Source organism: Mastacembelus armatus, chromosome 14, assembly GCF_900324485.2.
Source record: "Mastacembelus armatus chromosome 14, fMasArm1.2, whole genome shotgun sequence".
In the NCBI taxonomy this organism is placed as follows: Eukaryota; Metazoa; Chordata; class Actinopteri; order Synbranchiformes; family Mastacembelidae; genus Mastacembelus; species Mastacembelus armatus.
In genome coordinates, this window is record NC_046646.1 from 17,810,051 (window position 1) to 17,830,801 (window position 20,751).

Here is a 20,751-nt window from a genome sequence, read left to right on the forward strand (position 1 = left end):
AGGTCTTATATAGACAGGTGTGTGCCTTTCCTAATCAAGTCCAATCAGTTTAATTAAAAACAGCTGGACTCCAATGAAGGAGCAGAACCATCTCAAGGAGGATCAGAAGAAATGGACAGCATGTGAGTTAAATATGAGTGTCACTGCAAAGGGTCTGAATACTTATGACCATGTGATATTTCAGTTTTTCTTTTGTAATAAATTTGCAAAAATTTCTACATTTCTGTTTTTTTCTGTCAAGATGGGATGCTGAGTGTACATTAATGAGAAATAAAATGAACTTTTTTGATTTTGGCAAATGGCTGCAATGACACAAAGAGTGAAAAATTTAAAGGGGTCTGAATACTTTCCGTACCCACTGTATGAGGAAAGTACCCTTTCGACATACCATTGAAGCCTAAGGCGGCTGGTGTTTAGCCACACTCATAGGCAGAAAGCTGTACGAATCGATCCACCACTGGCTGTTATCGTTATCGTACATCATGATTACACGACTACCTTTCATGATGATGAGGGGGGTGATACACCGTCTCACAAGATACTCGATGACGACATAACTGTCAAACCCTGCTGCGTTATGAGCTATGATTGTGTAGCCCCTGTACTTCTTGCATCTAAAGAAGTACGTCTGATAAATGCGGCCACACAATCAACACCAGTGTAACAAAACGGGTAGGGGTCAGCCTTTTCACTCATCGCCATAGCACAAACATAATTCGCTTCATGTCTGCCATCACGGTATCTGGTTTCAAAGTCGTACAGAATGTAATTATCATGGGGTTGCTCCTCTACCTCGTTAGGCGGTGGCGGCTGGATGTAGCACTGATGCACCATACCCCCTCTAAGTGCACCACAGTGTCTGCACCGCAGGGCTGAACATCTGTGTTTAGGGCTCTGTTTACAAGTCCTGTAAATTTTTCCACACTCTCACAATATTTAACAGTAGCACAGGGAATCATATTGTGTTTAGGGTCAGGTAGTTTGTGGTTCTGGAAACACTTCATTGATTTACAAATGCGCTTGCGTATGTCACATTTGACAGTAGGGCCAGGATGCTCAGAATGTTGATCGCACATGGTGAAGCAGACATTACAGCGGTGTATGCAATTATGCAGCAAGGGTGTCTCGTAGGTGTTGTAACAAAAATCACAGACATATGAGCCACCAAAAAAACCTTTAGGATTGGTTATCAGGTAATAGTGCTCAGCATGTAGATAGAGCCAGATGGTGCGGTGGTGTGGGGATCCGTGTGTTTGGAAGCAGATCGGCCGTTTTCAACCACCACCGTGGTGAAAAATGATTATCTTTGCATCTATTTCCCTCTCAAATCTAGTGACATCACTAAAACCCACCTGCTGTGTGGGGGAAAGACCTACTGATTCCTGTAGTTCTTTAGCTCTGTGTAATATTTCCAGAGCCCCCAGTGAGGGGTTTTCTCCTCTGATAATACACATACTGAAACATAAATTGTTGTCTGAGGTGTCATTATCAGGATAATACAAATGCTTTCCCTTCCTAGACAAAATGTCACTATAAGGCACACTCCCAAGCTTGAGCCGTGTGCCGCCACCCCTGCCCTCTTATGCCACACTCACCACAAACTCAAGGTCCCCATCTGACAACGAGTCATAATTACTCTGGATCACTTGAGAAACTTCATCAATGAAGATATCAACGTTGTAGCCATTATTGGACCTCAAAACCACCTGCACATTGCTAACCAAAAAGGGCCCCCTCAATACCACATTCAGCACACTACCCGGACGTGTCACATCAATAGCCCTATTTATAACCATGGTTAGACGTTCCCTAATAAGTGTGACAGTATGAAGTGACAGTAATTAAACCTGCCCCATGCTGAAGACCGCTAGGACAGTGGGGAGTGTTATCTGTAGACCCGTCAGTCAGAGGAGGGTCTGAAATCACTGGACCAGCCACATGGCCGCCCTGCGTCAGACAGGTAGGCTCTGAATCAGCATCAGCAACAACTTCAACATTACATAGCATACAATGATTCTCAGAAGGTATCAGGGGCTGCTGACCCTGCTCGTATGGAGGACTAGTGACATGCATCAGACAGAGAGGTTATGAATCAGCATCAGCATCAACAATAACTTCATCATCATCATCTCCAACATCACATGCAATCCTCTGATCATTTGCATGCTCAACAACAACAGCAACACCGGGGACATTAGGTGACAGAGCGGGGCCTTTAGCCACGCCACCCTGTGGAAGAAGGCTAATTCTTCTCTTGAGCTGTACAAACTGTGTTCTCAGCCCATCTGTCGAAATCTGCAGTACTTAATGGTGCATTGAGATATTCTGGTTTTGGTGGTGGATGAGCGTTTAACATGTTCATGAAATGAGTATTTTTTGCACGCATCTCAACAGCCCAGCGTGAGAATTCATCATGTTACATTGTATTTCTTGATGAACCATTATCAGCAGCACCGATATTCCGGCTATCACACCCTGCCATTTTTGGCTAAAGAGGTGGAAAACAGATTTTGTGCGTCTGTTACGTAGTCACTTAACTCTGCTACTGCATGCGATACATACGCTTCTAAATGTGTGTTTTGTGTCAAGGTGCTTCACTGCAGCACAGAGGTATGAAAATAGTTCTGCTACGTTCTGATTTAGAAGGCATGTGTTATCAACACTGGTCTGTGTGTGTGTGTGAGCATCTGATGCACCAGTAGGTGCCACATCAACAGAATCAATATCTAGAGCTGACACACCACTAATCTCTGAAGCTACAGAATAACAGTCATCAGCGTCTGACTCACTATCTCCCCCGATGAGGAAGAAGACTCATAGTCACTCGTATATGCAGCAATAGCTAGTAACTTAAGCATAGACAACTGTTTGCCCCCCTTCCGGACCAGATCAACAGGAGGAGGAGTGACATTGGGCGTATGCAACAGCGACCTCTCGCACACCACCTCAGCCAGTGGTGTGGTGCCCTGACTGTATAACAAATCACCAAAGTTTATGGTAGGAAAACATACAGCCACATCACCTTGAGATGAAACAGTCGCATCCTCCTTCTCGCCTCGAGTTGAATCAGCTGCAGCGGAATCCTCCTCCTCAGCATACAGTGTCCATACTTGGGTGTCCTCCACCTGATCACACGGAAACTGTAGCTCCCCCTGCTGTTCCAGAAAGTGTGTGGCGGCTGCAGTCTCTTGGCCGGATGAAAATCATCTAGATATAAACACAGACAAACCGGTTAAAAAGTATTTAAAACATGGTTATAAACAACCAGTTTATTTAAATATGTTGAAATGCTATTTTTATCAATCTCGTACCCTCACTATCATAATCACAGAGTTGTTTGCGCGGAGTTTTCACACGCTCACGCCGGTCATTCGCTGGTCCGGGGAACTCATCCTTCCCCAGCAGTCCGTCCGGGGTCGCTGGACGCACCGTGACTCTGGGAGGCGTTGAGCGGCCAGCAAGCACCGGCCCGCTGGGGCTACAGCCCTCTCGTCCACTCACTGGGCTCTCGACATGCGCTGCATTACCAGATTGTATAAAAGATAATCAGCCTACACCCCCGCAGATAAAACAATAATTCATCTATTTTTTAAATATAAACCTACCATCATATGCATACTCACCCTGACTGTTTATTTCGGTTAAAATAGGGCGCTCTCTGCATCTCTTTAAAGACAGATGGCCTCTTTGCGGCCCTCCAGGATTTTATGTAAAGCACACCAACAAATTTTAAAAATCAGGAGTTTCTGTTAAGCAATGATCCTACTTTAAGCACGAATACATATCAGAATAACTCTTACCTTTATCATGCAGGTATGCGCTGTTACGTTTATCCAGCTCAGTGCTGAAGCCTGTTGAGCGGACCATATTTCTGTTAGAACCACATCAGTAACCGGCACAGACCGAAATAAAATATATTATAAAAAAATTATAAAAGAAGAATACATACCTCCATCAGCTGATGGGTGTGAAGAATCCTTATCCAGCAATGAAATGGTTGCGGCACCTGATGGAGTTACGCTGTTTTGAAATACAACGTATTCAATGCAGACGATCTCATATACCCGCTATTAAATCGAGGAACAAAGGACACACGTACCTGATGGAAAGATCATCATGGTTGTTCCCACAGTTTTTACTAATAAACAAGCGGTAGAAAAGGCACCCACGCGCCTCCTGCAGGTATTTAAATGCCCGTGACACGTGGTACACACAGACGTAACGTTATTCACGTCAGCACGCCGCATCCCACAAACAACGTCATGACCAATAGGAAAATAGCGCCGCCTGGTGGGAGGAGAGTGTGACGTCGATTTTATTGCTTTATATCTTGATCTATGACTGTCATAAAAAGTGATCCCCCTTAATAGCCCCAAAACATAAACCAATATACACTACTATTATTGTGCCGTTCTCGATGCATGTCTGATGCATATGGCTAGGACTGGTTGATTAACACTTCTCTTATATCAAGACTCTGCAGACCGGAGTGCGTCATCAGCAGGTTTATTGACATTCAAGAAGGTAAAACTAAAGGAAGAAAAAACAATACAATCAAAATACAGCTATGTGCTAAACGTGTACATGTCATTGTCTAAACATAGAAAAACGCACACTTTAATGGCGGAACCACGATTTTCACGTCACATTTAAGCCGTCTTAATATTAAACAGTACACTGACAAATACCATTTTGTACAGAAACAAAACATTGATTTATAATGTCACTACATACCAGCGATGCAATCTCCAAACAAAGATGCTTGCAGCAATCCGTCTGAAAACGTGGCATGAACTAGCGCTAATAACACAAAGTTGTTCACCAACTAACACTAAAAAACAGTAATCAATGACAAGAACATCGCATGAATTTACATAGTTTTTAACCGTAACAGCACACTCCCCGCCTGGCATAACCAAATGCCACCACTTGAGGTCTTAAATGCAACACATATTATGCGGGTATTAAGAAAACAATCTCTGTGATTGGCCTGGTCAAAACCTTTGTACCATCCAATTTGACCACTTTAACCTGTACTGTACGCACCTTAGCATCTTTGCTAGGAAACACCTGAGCAATGAGTCCAAGAGGCCATTCATTTCTAGGCACTTGAATGTTTTTGAGTACAACAATACTCCCTGGATTTATATTGGGCTGGCTAGACTGCCATTTGTGGCGCAGCTGAAGAGTAGGAAGGAACTCTTTCTTCCATCTGTCCCAGAAAGTATTTGACAAATGCTGTACCTGCCGCCACTGATGCTTGTAGAGATCCAACACTGTGAAGTTGCCAGCTGGAGCCTGAAGAGAAGTTACCTTTTGGGTAATAAGAGCAGCAGGAGTCAGGATGAATGGATCACTGGGGTCTGTTGACACAGGAACAAGAGGTCTGGCATTTATAATAGCCACCACCTCTGCCATGAAGGTGACAAGAGTTTCGTGGGTGAGCTTAGTGTTCTTAAGCTGAAAAAACATGGTGTACAAAATTTTCCGTGCAAGACCTATCATCCTTTCCCACGATCCACCAAAATGAGAAGCATGTGGAGGGTTGAAAGTCCATATACATCCTTGTTCTCTTAGGTACGTTTGTACAGCTGTATTGTCCAAGTTTGAAGGGATTTTGAGTTCTTTGCACGCACTAACAAAGTTAGTACCTCGATCAGAACGAATGGTTTTGACAGGTCCTCTTATGGCCAAAAAACGTCTGAATGCGTTAATAAAGCTTGACGTGTCAAGTGACTCTACCACTTCAATATGCACTGCTCGTATACTTAAACATGTGAAAATAACAGCCCACCTCTTGTTCTGGATAACACTCCCTCGAGTACGCCGTGATGACACAAACCATGGGCCGAACACATCTAAACCCACATTCGTGAATGGGGGATCTGTTGAAAGACGTTCTGGAGGGAGATTTGACATCTTCTGTTCACTGAGAGGTGCTTGAAGTCTTCTACAGGTTACACAGTGATAGATGATTGTGCTCACTTTTCTTTTGCCGCCTACAATCCACCACCCTGCAGAGCGAACAGCTCCTTCCATGAACAAACGACCTTGGTGATGAGTCTGCTCATGATAGTGCTTTATGAGAAGAGCTGCAACATGATGGTGACCAGGTATTATAAGAGGATTCTTTTCGACTTGGCTGAAATTTGAGTCTGTGATGCGTCCGCCTACTCTGAGTAGTCCAACTTCATCCAGAATGGGGTCTAGACTCTTTAAAGAGCCGGTTTTTGGGATTCTTTCTTTTCTGTCTATACATTTCAATTCTTCAGCATAGACCTCCTGCTGTACCGTTCGAATGATAATGTTCTGAGCTTGTTTACATTCTTCCACAGAAAGTCCTGTCTCACAGTAATGCCAGCCATGACAGTCATTGGTTTTACCTGGATGTGACTTAAAGGTATGAATGATGTGCATCAAATGGGAAATAGCACATGTGAGTGACTTCCAAGTGGAAAACTTGGTAAATCTTTGAGAACCAAGCTGTTTGGTACAGGTTGCAGTTTTCAGTACAGACACCTGAGGTCTGACCTCTGCATCCATGTTGGGTTTAACAAGGTCATATGTGTTGTTGGGAGGATTTTGATCCTGGAGCAGAAAACTTGGGCCAGTGAACCAATTAGTAAGGGAAATTTGACATGCATGGACTGAACGAGTAGCATGATCTGCAGGATTCTGACTGCTGGCTACATAATGCCACTGACTTGGCTGGGAAGATCTGCGAATTCTTGTAACACGGTTGCTGACATAAACATAAAATCTTCTAGTCTCGTTGCAAATGTAGCCAAGAACTACTTTGCTATCTGTGTAAAATGTAGTGTTGTTTAGTTCAGCATCTAGTTCACTAGAGATTAGCTCTGCGAGCTCTACTGCTAACACAGATAGTTGATGCATCAGAAAAAACATACAATTCTGTCCTTGCAGCTGTTGAAGGTGACATGTCTGTGTATACCCTTGGGATACGCAGATCTGACAGTTCTTTGAGTGACTCTTTCCAGATTGTCCAAGACTCTTCCATTTCTGGGGGCAATGGAGCATCCCAATCTCCATTATCCACCGTAAGTTCACACAGAATGGACTTTCCTTGTATAGTGACTGGTGCTACAAAGCCTAATGGATCATAGAGGCTGTTTATCGTTGATAAAACGCCTCGCCTAGTAAACGGTCTTGACTCTTCTGATGCGTTGAATGTGAAGCAGTCTTTCCTTAGGTCCCAAAGGAGACCAAGACTACGTTGCATGGGCACTAAATCAGTTTCAAAGTCCAAATCTTTAAGGTCTTTTGCATGATCCTGGGAAGGAAAGGCCTCCATAATTTCCTTCCTGTTAGCTGCTATTTTATGGAGTCTCAGGTTTGACTGCAAAGTCAAAGTGTGTCTCAGGTCCTTTGAAGGAGGGACACAGCCATTTTTACTGAGGGGAGAGATTTGAGCCCGTCGTCCACATAGAAGTCGCGCGTGACAAACTGCTTAACATCTGGATCGCATTCTGACTCACTGTGTAGGACAGACTTGTGCAAGCCGTATATGGCCACTGCAGGAGATGGACTATTTCCAAAAACATGGACTTTCATCCGATACTCTATGATTTCTTTAGAAACATCATTGCTGTGGAACCATAAGAAGCGCAGCTAGTTTCTGTCCTCCTCCCGGACATTGAAACTATAAAACATCTGCTCGATGTCCGTGGTAAAGGCGACGGCTTCCTTTCTGAAGCGCATTAGGACGCCTAACAAGGAGTTGTTAAGGTCTGGTCCTGTTAAAAACACGTCATTTAGTGACACACCATCATACTTAGCACTGCTGTCAAAAACGACCCTGATTTGTTTTGGTTTCCTGGGGTGATAAACATCAAATAGGGGCAAATACCAACATTCTTCTCCATCCATTAGAGGAGGGGCAATTTCTGCATAACGGTTTTTGAATAGTTTGTCCATGAAGGCGAAGAAGTGTTCCTTCATTTCTTTTTTCCTTTCAAAACTGCGAACCAGAGACATTAAGCGGTTTAGTGCTTGTGACCTGTTGTTAGGAAGTCTTGGACGTGGTGACTTGAATGGTAATGGAGCTGTCCAGCTGTTGTCTAAGTCTTTCTTTAGCCCTTCTTTCATTATTTCTAAGAAGGTATTGTCCTGAATGGAGGACGAAATACGGTTATCATGTTTTGCATTCAATGAGGGTAGGAAGTGGGATGTGGACTGTACCATCTAGAGCTTCTACCACATATCCGTTAGCTCTCCTGCCCATGACTTCCTTAACTCCTGCACATGTCTTCAGTGAATAAAGAGAACAAGCGCCATGGTCTTTAAACAATTCGAAGAACTCAGGTTGGACCAATGATCTGTTACTTTGTTCATCATGGATGGCGTAAAGTCGTATTGCTCGGTCTGGTCGGCCTTGTGGATAAACCTTCACAAGGCAAATTTTAGAGCATGACCTGCCTGTTTTGACATCACCACAAACCTGAGTACATTTAGAGGTGATCTTTTCTGGTTCCATGATGTCTGGCTCCCCGCCATTCTTTGCTGCCGTTTCAAGCTCTTTTATCCAAGGTGCTGGTCCTGGATGAAGGGCAGTGCAATACATCTCGTTGCCACATTCAAAACATTGAATTTTGTCTTTACAGTTCTTGGCCATGTGTGAAGATGAAGCGCAGCATCTGAAAAAAATGTTATGCTCTTTTAAGAATGACTTTCTTTCATCCAGAGTTTTCATGCGAAATCCTCTGCATTTCTGGAGAGGATGAGATTTCTTGTGGAGTGGGCAAAACTTGTTGCAGTCTGCTGACTTGTTTGCTAATGTGTGTGAGTCTAAGCTAGACTTGGAAATTATCTTAGTTTTATGCACTGATATTTCTCTTTGTTTGTTTGCTTTCCAAGATGGCTTGTCTGGTTTAAGGAGAGCCTCAGTATGTGATGTATAATTAAAGCTTGGATCATTTCTGGAGTCAGCTTCCTGTGCAACAAAGCTCACAAAAACATTGAATGGTGGGAAAGGGACACAATGCGTGTACAAACAACGTTTGTAGTTTGCTCCAACTGTAATCCATCTTTCTTGGAGGTGGAAAGGGAGTTTTTGAACAATTGGATTCACGCCTCTCGCCGTGTCTAGAAAGGAGAGGCCCAGAAGATCTCCTTCAGCTTTGGCACACTGCATTTCCATGAGTAGATCGCTGAACTTTCTTAGTTTAGTGTAGTCTTTGGGTGTGATTTTTGGGAATGTGTCAATTCTTTTGAAGAGAGCATCTTCAATCACTTCTGCTGACCCATAACTTTGTTCTAGTCTGTCCCATATCATTTTCAAACCTGCAACTGGATTGTTAATATGTATGGCTCTGATCTGTTCCACATGTACAGCGGATTCCTTGCCAAGCCATTTTAGCATCAAATCCATCTCTTCGCTCGCTGTTAAGTCCAAACCTCTGATTGCATTTTTGAATGAGCGTTTCCAGGCCCTAAAGGTCTGTGGCGTGTCATTAAACTGGAGTAGTCCTGTTGCCACAATTTCTCGGCATGCAACATATCTAATAAAGTCACTGACATTTGGGTCTTTGCTTTGTTGGCATAGAGGCATACCATCGTAAGGACTGTGCACTGTTGTTCTACGTAAACAACTGGCATTATCGTCATTTAAGGCACGAGAAGTGTAGTCAATGTTTGAAGCATTTAGTGAATAGTTAAGATTGACAGAAGAGATCTGTGGAGTTAACTGTGAGTAGACGCTTTCTTTATTGGGTTGCAATAGTTGATCGTTGATGTGCTCTTGTTTGTAGTGTGATGTGGTTTCCTTTCGTAATGACTTTATGGCAGCACTTTTTTCATCTTTCACAAACGCTGTTTTACTGGTTACATACTGATCAGTGCGTTCTTTTATCTCAGAAGGAGAAGGATTACTGTGTGTATCTACCTGAGAGGCAACTGCTGCTTCAAATGCTTCAGCTACGGCTGTAGCTACATCTCTTTCTTGTTGTAGTAGTTTAATAGATGCCTCAATCTTTGCTTTCTCTATTTCTTTTACTGCAAAGTTGAGACGGGCTATCGCTGCCTCCGCTTTTGCTCTCGCCTTGGTTGCCGCAGAACTAATAGATGAGGAACACGAAGCTCTTGATCGTGTCTTCCCGGAGGGTGTCTTGATGGACATGATAGGATTCACTAGGTGACGACTGCTGGGACACTGTTGAATGCTGCTCTGGGGCGTATTAGTGGTCAGCGTTAATTCGTTCTAGTAGAAGATGGCTGCGTCGTCTTTGTCAGTATGGTTGACGCCGTTTTACTGTGCCGTTCTCGATGCATGTCTGATGCATATGGCTAGGACTGGTTGATTAACACTTCTCTTATATCAAGACTCTGCAGACCGGAGTGTGTCATCAGCAGGTTTATTGACATTCAAGAAGGTAAAACTAAAGGAAGAAAAAACAATACAATCAAAATACAGCTATGTGCTAAACGTGTACATGTTATTGTCTAAACATAGAAAAACGCACACTTAAATGGCGGAACCACGATTATCACGTCACATTTAAGCCGTCTTAATATTAAACAGTACCCTGACAAATACCATTTTGTACAGAAACAAAACATTGATTTATAATGTCACTAATTACCGGCGATGCAATCTCAAAAAAAAGATGCTTGCAGCAATCCGTCTGAAAACGTGGCATGAACTAGCGCTAATAACACAAAGTTGTTCACGAACTGTATGTTACTTCCGTTTCAATAAAGTTGTGTTCAAACCAGAAATTCTTAGCTGTAATACCCAAAACAGTCACATGAGGGAACTATAACACTAAAAAACAGTAATCAATGACAAGAACATCGCATGAATTTACATAGCTTTTAACCGTAACAGAACAATTATATACTCTTTAATGTCAGAAGAAGTGTTGAACTCCATCAAGAAATGTTGGAAAAACAATAGGCTGAGAAACATAATCTTGTCTGAGAAGGTGATGTCTTTATGACTGCTCTGCTGACATTTCCAAAGTGGTAAAATTGTATAAATATCTTATTTTACAATGAAAATATTGGTAGTTGTCTACATGTGTTTTCAAATCTTAGATATATTTAGCAAAGCTGATCATTAACTGTTGTTCTATAATACTCTACCATGGAGATACAAATATTAAACACATATTAAATTATAAAATAACAAGTACATCAATAATGATAACGATAAGAAATACAGACACTTGATAAAAAGCTTGGTTGATTGGTGTCACATCAACTGTCTAAAGCTCAATATCAAGAAAACCAGAGAACTGGTGGTGGACTTTAGGAGGAGCAGGAAGACCCCAGTCCCTGTCTCCATCTTTGGAGACGAAGTAGAGATTGTGGACTCCTACAAATACCTTGCAGTCCACATTAACAACAAACTGGACTGGTCAGACAATACAGATGCACTCTTCAAGAAAGGACAGAGCAGACTGTTCTTCCTCAGGAGACTCTGCTCATTTGGCATGTGCAACAAGTTACTAAAGATGTTCTATCAGTTTGTAGCGAGTGCACTGTTCTTTGCAGTTGTGTGCTGGGGAGGGGGCATCAAGGCTGGTGAAGCCAACAGACTAAAAAAGTTGATCAGGAAGGCTAAATCTGTTGTTGGACTGGAACTGGACAGTCTGGAGGCTGTGGAAGAAAGGAGGATGGTGGACAAAATCAACTCCATGCTGGACAATTCTGCCCACCCACTTCATGAGGAACTGTGGCGAATGGGAAGTTCATTCAGCCACGGACTATTGACTATATTATTATTATTGACTATAGACCATTGTTGCTGCAATACTGTTGTTTTCATGTTTTTTATATTAGGCATAATAGCATGCTTGGTTGGGTTACTTTTAATTACCTCTCCTTCTGTGGGGCTTAATCCCGGAATCACAGTTTTAATGTAAACATCTTCTAGTCTGTAATGCTTCATCTTTAAACAGGAAGATGGCATATGTTGCCTTAATTATAATTGTATTTTCTCCTTCTGTTTTGATAGCAGCATCATATGTTTGCATTTTCATTGCACTTAGCAAACTTACATCAGGAAAGAAATGATTCAAAGCATTGAAAACTTGGACTTCATACCTGATTCTTGTGGCTATTGCATTTTTACCACTCTTAGTACCCACATAAGTATATTGACCTCCAACATCCATCCTAACGCCCGGACCATAAACTCAGCTGTGTCAATCACAATACTATCTTTGCTCAGTCCTATTATATACTCAATAAAAACAGAAGAAATTCTGAGCTCAATCAAGACTTTGTAAAAACCATCGGCTGATCAACAAATCTTTATTTGTCCTGCAATGGGGAAATAGCATTCTTGCAACAGTAAGTACAGTACACAGCAGAGAGCCAGAAGTAGCAAGATGTGATAGGAAATTAAAAATATTTAAAAAGTACCAAGTGGAATAGAACTATGAAGCTACAAAGACTATAAGTATATACAATATGCGCCTATGGGTATGTACAGTATATGGACATCACTGCATATATAAATAAATACCAGGTAAAGTGACTACAGTATATTGCACTGATTTACATTATACTACACTATTGTACATGATTACAGCAGATGGATGACAAATGTACAGTTAGCAGTGATCATTGTAGAGTCTGACAGCAGCAGGATGGAAGGACCCGCGGAATCTCTCCTTCACACAGCGAGGGTGAATCAGTCTATCACTGAAGCTGCTCTCCAGGGCAGACAGGACGCCCTGTAGGGGGTGAGACTCATGGTCCAGAATAGATGTCAGTTTAGCCAGGACCCGTCTGTCCGCCACCTCCTTCACTGAGTCCAGAGGACAGCCTAGGACAGAGCTGGACTTCTTGAAGACCTTGTCCAGCTTCTTCCTTTCCCTCTCCGTGATGCTGCTGCTCCAGCAGACCACACCATACAGGATGGCTGATCCCACCACAGAGTCATAGAAGGTCCTCAGGAGTGCCCCCTTCACCCCAAATCTACGGAAATCCACCACCATCTCCTTGGTCTTCCCCGCATTGACGAGGAGGTGGTTCTAATGACACCAGTCCACAAGGTCCTGCGTCAGTCTTCTGTACTCCGCGACCTCGTCGTCCATGATGAGCTCGACAATCGCAGAGTCGTCAGAAAACTTCTGCAGAACACAGCCCTCCGTGTTGTGTCTGAAGTCTGCAGTGTAGAGGGTGAAGAAGAAGGGAGCCAGGACGGTCCCCTGGGAGGCCCCCACACTGCATGTCAGGATGTTGGTCACACTGTCCCGGGCTCTCACAAACTGAAGTCGGTTTGTGAGGTAGTCCAGGATCCACTCCGCCAGGTCAAAGTCCACGCCAGTCTTCTCCAGTTTGTCCCTTAAAAGCACCAGCTGTATGGTGTTGAATGCACTGGAGAAGTCAAAGAACAGAATTCTCTCAGCACTGCCGGGCTTCTCCACGTGTGCCAGAGCACGATGAAGTAGGAAGATGATGGCATCCTCCACTCCGATGCTGGTTCGGTAGGCGGACTGCAGCAGATCCATCGCTGAGCTCACCACGGAGCGAAGGTGGCCCAGGACCAGTCTCTCCAGTGTCTTCATCAGATGGGACATGAGAGCCACCGGCCTGAAGCTGTTGAGGTCTTTAGCGTGCGGTGTCTTGGGCACTGGTACCACACAGGAAGTCTTCCAGAACTGTGGCACCACCCTCAGCTTGAGGCTCAGATTGAAGACATGCTCCATAACCCCACACAGTTCATCTGCACAGGACTTAAGGAGCCTGGAGCTGATGCCATCTGGTCCAGCTGCCTTCCTAACCTTGATCCTCTTCAGTTCACTTCTCATCTGGGCTGCTGTGAGGGACAAGGAAGGGCAGGGGGGTAGTGTGCTGGGGGGGTGGGTGAGTCCATGGAGCTGTGAAGTGGTGGGGTGATGGGGTGGGCCAGAGGTGTGAAAAGTTGAGGGAGTGGGACATTGTCCAGGTGCCGGGGAGAAGGCCTGCAGCTGCGTGGGGGGAGGAGATGGTGATTGATCAAACCTAAGGAAATGCAGCTTTAGATCGTTAACCCATTGCAAATCCCCCTCAGCCTGGGCATGGGGTGCTTTGAAACCTGAGATGGTCTTCAGAACTCGCCACACACCACTGATAGCTGGCTTTCCCCTCTCTGATCTTCCTCCTCAGCTCCTTCTGTACAGTCCTCAGCTCCTCCTTGTTCCCTGATCTGAAAGCTCTCTTCGTCTCCTTCAGTAGAGCTTTTATTGTCAGGGGTAATCCATGGCTTGCTGTTTGGAAAACATCGTACAGTCCGGGAGGGTACAGTGTTTTCGAAGCAAAAGTTTATGCAGTCTGTGATGGCGTTGACATCCTCCCCATGGGGGTCATAGAGCTCTGTCCATACAGTGGTGTTAAAGCAGTCCTTCAGAGCCTCCTCGCTCTCAGTAGTCCACCTCTTCACCACACGTGGCACCACAGGCTGCCTGTGCACAACAGGTTTATACACAGGCTCCAGATAGACAATGCTGTGGACAGCTCTCCCCAGGGGAGGGAGGGAGGATGAAGAATATGCCTCCTTTGTGTTGGCATAGAACAAGATGGTGGCCGACAAGGGCAAACGTGCTGCAAGAGAGAAACACTGCAAAAGAGAATCACTGCAGGAACGAAACGCTGCAAGAGAGAAATGCTGCAAGAAAGAAACGCTGCAAGAGAGAAATGCTGCAAGAAAGAAACGCTGCAAGAAAGAAATGCAAGAGAGAAACGCTGCAAGAGAGAAACGCTGCAAAAGAGAAATGCTGCAAGAGAGAAACGCTGCAAGAGAGAAAGGCTGCAAGAAAGAAACGCTGCAAAAGAGAAAGGCTGCAAGAAAGAAACGCTGCAAAAGAGAAACACTGCAAGAAAGAAACGCTGCAAAAGAGAAACGCTGCAACAGAGAAACGCTGCAAGAAAGAAACACTGCAAGAGAGAAACGCTGCAAAAGAGAAAGGCTGCAAGAAAGAAACCCTGCAGGAGAGAAACGCTGCAAAAGAGAAAGGCTGCAAGAAAGAAACCCTGCAAGAGAGAAACGCTGCAACAGAGAAACGCTGCAAGAAAGAAACGCTGCAACAGAGAAACGCTGCAAGAAAGAAACCCTGCAAGAGAGAAATGCTGCAAAAGAGAAACGCTGCAAGAAAGAAACCCTGCAAGAGAGAAACGCTGCAAGAGAGAAACGCTGCAAAAGAGAAAGGCTGCAAGAAAGAAATGCTGCAAAAGAGAAAGGCTGCAAGAAAGAAACGCTGCAAAAGAGAAACGCTGCAAGAAATAAACGCTGCAAGAGAGAAATGCTGCAAAAGAGAAAGGCTGCAAGAAAGAAATGCTGCAAAAGAGAAAGGCTGCAAGAAAGAAACGCTGCAAAAGAGAAACGCTGCAAAAGAGAATCGCTGCAAGAGAGAAATGCTGCAAAAGCGAAACGCTGCAAGAGAGAAACAACAGAATTGCAACAGAATGAGCGTCCTCTGATGATTGTTCTCATGTGCTAATATGTGCTAACAATGTTCTGTTACATTTGTTTACTTGATCAAAAGTATCATACAACTTTGGGAGACGTGGGTGCAGTGTTTCTCTTTTGCAGCGTTTCTGTTTTGCAGCGCGTTTGCCCTTGTCGGCCACCGTAAAAACGCCTCTTCTTTTCCCGGATCTTCCTCCCAGCACGGCGGCCTCTGCGAGTCTTCTTAAGCACCTCCGCCGGGATCACATGCCCGTCTCGGGGGAACACTACAGCGCTCCGCAGCGCGATCAGCAGTTCCCTGGTGTAAACAAAGGGCGCGAGGGGTCCAACACACATCGTGACTGAAATCTTGGATCAAGCAGCGTAATTCTTCACAAAATACAAGATTTGTGTAGAATTTAGCTATGTAATAAATATATACAAATGAAATATGCGAAAACGACCAGATAACCCTAAAAAAAGTTAGAAAGAGTGAAAAGACGAAGGAGCTGTTGCAACCAGCAGCTGGGTGGCAGGTTGAAAACCTTGTAACTATGCTTAGTGATGTTTTTTTTTTCCAACACAGTTTAATTTTCTTCAGAAGTCAGGAAAAGGCTGGTTGCTGCCTTCTTACAGAACGAAAAATGACAGCATGTATTTTGTTCTTGTTAACTGTCAGTGTCTTCAATGTCAGTCTTTTGTGTCTGAAAATAAAGCAAAAACAAGAAGACATGAAAATGTGTAATAGAGGGGAGATTTTCTTCAATCTAAATCTCAAATCCTACTAAGTATTCATGTCTCTCAGAAGAGGACAATGGTTTAAATTGAATAGTTTTTACACTGTGACATAAAGAATTATTCTGTATTCCACTGACAATCGTAACAGCTGAGTCAGAGCTGATTGTATTGAACCACATATTGACGAAAGATACTATGAGGAAGTTTCATATAGAATATATTAGTATATGATTCCTAATCATGTGATGCAGCTTCCTGACTTTCTGCTGTCTCTCAATGACAGAAGAAAAGTATAAATGATGAGGCTCTTATAGTACAGCTCATTTTAGGAAACTGCACACTTGATAGTATCTGAGGTGAGTTTGGTTAGAACAGTTTCCATCAGTCAGCTGTGTTATGTCTTATTATATATTGTATTTTCTCTTTTTACATCTACTCAAAGTGATAATGGTCCCAACAGTGAAAGCTGCTACCATATCTAATGTCACATTTGTTCGTCCTGCAAAATTTTATTTCAGTGGATATTCCAACATCCCTCATATTACATATTTTTTAATCTTCTTGTGTTTTGTCTATATCATGACTGTTGTTGGGAATGTCTTCCTAATGTCAGTGATTTTCCTGGTCAAGACTCTTCATACTCCTAAATACATGATTGTGTTCAACCTGGCTTTAGCAGATTTGTGTGGGAGCAGTGCTTCCATCCCAAGAGTCTTAGACACATTTTTGTTTGACAGGAGCGACATTGTCTATGAGGATTGTTTAAGTTATATGTTTTTTTTTTATTTCTTTACAGACGTGCAGTCATGGACACTTGTCATTATGGCATATGACAGATTTATAGCAATTTGCTTTCCTTTAAGGTACCATAGTATTGTGACTAAACCAGCTATTGCTGCAATGCTGCTGTTAGTGTGGGTTGTTTTAATGAGTATGTCAGCATGTACGGTTGGGCTATTTGATCATCATTCTTTCTGTGGCTCTTTGGTGATACAAAGCTTTTTCTGTGGTATGGGATTAATATTGGACCTGGCCTGTGGTGACACATCTTTAATTTCAAATATTGCTTTTGTTAGCTTTGTTTTAAATCCCATTTTACCTCCTATATTGATAGCATTGACATATATTTGCATTGCCATAGCACTGAGCAGGATTGCATCACCAAAGGAAAGACTAAAAGCTGCGAAAACCTGCACTTCTCATCTGATTCTAGTGGCTGTTTGCTTTATTCCCCTTTGGTACATCAACTTAGCTTATTGGGACGATCGTTATGCCGATATCATACTCAAGATTTTAACAGACATGCCACCTTTACTCAATCCTATTTTATACTCTTTAAAGACAGAAGAAGTGCTGAACTCTATCAAAAAACTTTGTAACAATATGCTGAGTCACATAACTATGTCCAAAAAGGTATTCACTGCTATGCTGACAAAGTGGAAAGTGTTAAAATAGCATACAAAGGTTTAGAATGTTTTACTATTGATTTCTTACTAGCCAGTTGCAGTCATGATGTGGTGTTTGGTCATTTATTGTATTTTGCTGCTGCAGTGGCCATGTGTTTATCTGTTGTGCAAAATGAAATCATACATGAATCTGTTAAGTCTGCACTGCTTAAGATATCACATATTTCAGAAAAATTCATTTTCACTTCCTCATCATTCACTGTTGTTTAACAGTACTTCAACACCAGAGATGTACATATATAAAATATATGAAATATATTTAAACATATGTGGTCAACATTTAGAAATTGGTTTTGAGGCATTTTGCCTTTATCTCAGTTGGATATTGACAGGCTGCTATGAAATGCCTCCATGTGCAACTTCCATGTGCATTAACACCTAAATGACACTCCATGACAACAGTCAGCACAGGAAATAAGGCCATAGTTGAAGAATAGCACCACCATTTTACTGTGAAGAAAAGCAGTAAAATCTACTGCAGCTTTTAGAAAGTGAGACTCAAAATTGTTGAGATCAGCAGGATTTCTTTTATCTGATTTCACCAACACTTCATGTAGCTGAGACAAGGAGAGTGACTTAAATTTAAAGCTGCAAGTGGGAACAAAATATCCAATGAAAAACCACAGTATATTAGGGCTCTGTGCAAGGAAGTGCAGGAAGGTAAATCAATAAAAGTTTTTCTCAGCCTATAAAGATTTAATTGATTTCTAGTCCTTTTTGGTTTCAGAAATGATTGACAGTGGAAGTAATGATTGACAGTGGAAGTACTGAATTAAATTTCAGATTCAGCATTTTTGATATTAGAACTACATTGATTCCTCATTTCCTGAAGTGGATCCAGTTTAATTCAGAGCCCGTCTTTCTTGTCTTAACCCCAGGCCTTTATTTCTCCGCCTTTCTGAATCCACACAGTTGTGCAAATGTAAACACCAACTTGTAAAGTGATTGCCTGTACACCCTGTCAAATCAATTTGTTTGTCAACAAAGCTTTTCCAAGCTGTAACCTCAGGACCTTGATTTTCTTGATTGATTAGTGTCGCTGTAATTTTGTGGAACCCAGATGCTTTCATACTTTAGTTGCAATTCCTTTAATCTTCATTTTGAAATTGTGAAAAAAATGTTTTGTTTTTTTTAAAAAAACGTTTTGCGCTTATTGGTATTTGAGGTGTATTGATGAGGGCATATTTTGCAAAACTGCAATGGAAACACTGTTTTCGCATTAAAAGAGTCACATGATCACCAAAAACAGCAAAGAAGAATGAGGCAGAAAAGGAAGAAGTAGTAGAAGTAGAAAAATGGAGGAAATGCAACGTTTTAGCTGCATAACATGACTTAATGGAAACACTGTCATGTCAATATTGTGTTTTATCAACATTTGGAAAATAGCAAAGTTTTGCAGAAATCTGTAATGGAAATGCAGTTAGTGAGTGTTTGCAATGCATTTCTACTTTAAAAAATTTAAATCACTTCAAATTTTCTATTTTTCAAAAGAATTTACAGTGAAAGACACATTTGAAAAATTGTATAATTGTGTATAAAAAGGTCAAATGAAATTGTTTAGTCAGAACAGGGTTGAGTTAGGCAAACAGTTGGGTTTTATAATTATACTTTAGGATTACATAAGTTACAATAAATAAATAAAATTCATTTGTCTGTGCGTCTTGCTGTTTAAGCAGCTCTCTTTACTTTGTGCAATTAATCTGTGACAGAATGTTTGAAGCTATTGTGAAGAAAAGAAATTTAACCATGCTGTTAGACCTGTAATGTACCCATTAGCTGCCTGTGCCATAGGAAGTTAGCAAGCTGCACCAGAAAGTGCATTTGATAAAGGTCTGTGGCGTTGGCTCTTATAGTAGATACTCTCTTTAATGATTGATGGCCATTATAGAGTCCAACAGGAAGAAAGCCTGTGTTTTTATGTCCACTGTAGACTAAGACAGAGACATAGAGAAAAGAAAACTGTACTGGAATGTGTTCCCAGGCAACAGGGTCACTTCACCCCTGAAATATTTAAGTTTCATTATTATACTGAAATAAAACCTCTCCTTGTAGTTCTGTTTTTGGTCTGTACATAATCTTGAGAGATATATTTGGCTCTTTAGCTGCTAAATGTAGTACTACTGTGGTAGTATTTGACTGTGTCTGTCTGTTTAGTTCTGACATGTAGTGTCCTGTAGGTTTTCAGAGCTTTTTCTCTGAAACTGATGCTATGAGAGCAGTGCGAGTGAGCTGAGACAGCAAAGTTGCAGGTTGGACAGCTAAACAGTGAGCTGAAACTAAATATAAAGCTCTGTAAAGCTGAGCTGCAGATTGAGATGGTACTTTTCATTATTTCATGTGTGCATATTAAACATTTACAATCACCATATGACTGACTATGCTGGAAATATATTTAATGTGACAGAAAACTTTAATGATGGATACTCAACTATATTATAGAAAAGTACTGGAATAAGAATGTTCTCATAGCCCCATTGGTGCTACAGGTTTTTGCCACTAATGATAGAAGTACAGTCGCTTGTTATAGTGTCATAGAGTTAAGTGACTGCTATCAGTATGGTTAGAAATATTGACACATCCCCAATTATTATAGTTAATAATTATTTTGGCATGGCCATACCATAATGTGATTTTCAGATGTTCAGTTACTACACAAACCTTTTTGAAGAAGGATGCTAACATAGTTATTGTTTGTACAGAATGGCGTATCCTACTACTCCCACACATGTTGTGGAGAAGGTGACATTAGTGGCTCAGAAAACACAGCAGGGCAGGAGAGACTGTCAGAGTCTGAAGAGACAGGAGAGTTTGTGTAACTCTAAGGAAATCAGATAATGACTAAATGACTATGACCACACTGTGACATTTAATATATAAACCATTGAATTTTACTTTTATAAAATCCATATTAAAGTTTTAATTTTTAATGTGTCATATTTGCATCAAAGGATTTTATCTTCAGTAGGAAATATTTTAAATTCTTCAGAAGTCATTATGTAAAACTTCTCTAAGTAATTTGAGTAATGTGAAGGATTTAGTGGCATCTAGTGGTGAGATTACACAATGCAACCACTCATTGCTGTTTAAAAGTGTTACAAAAATGAATTTTTGATTGATTGATAAAGATTTGATTTTATGTTTCTGGTTAGCAAC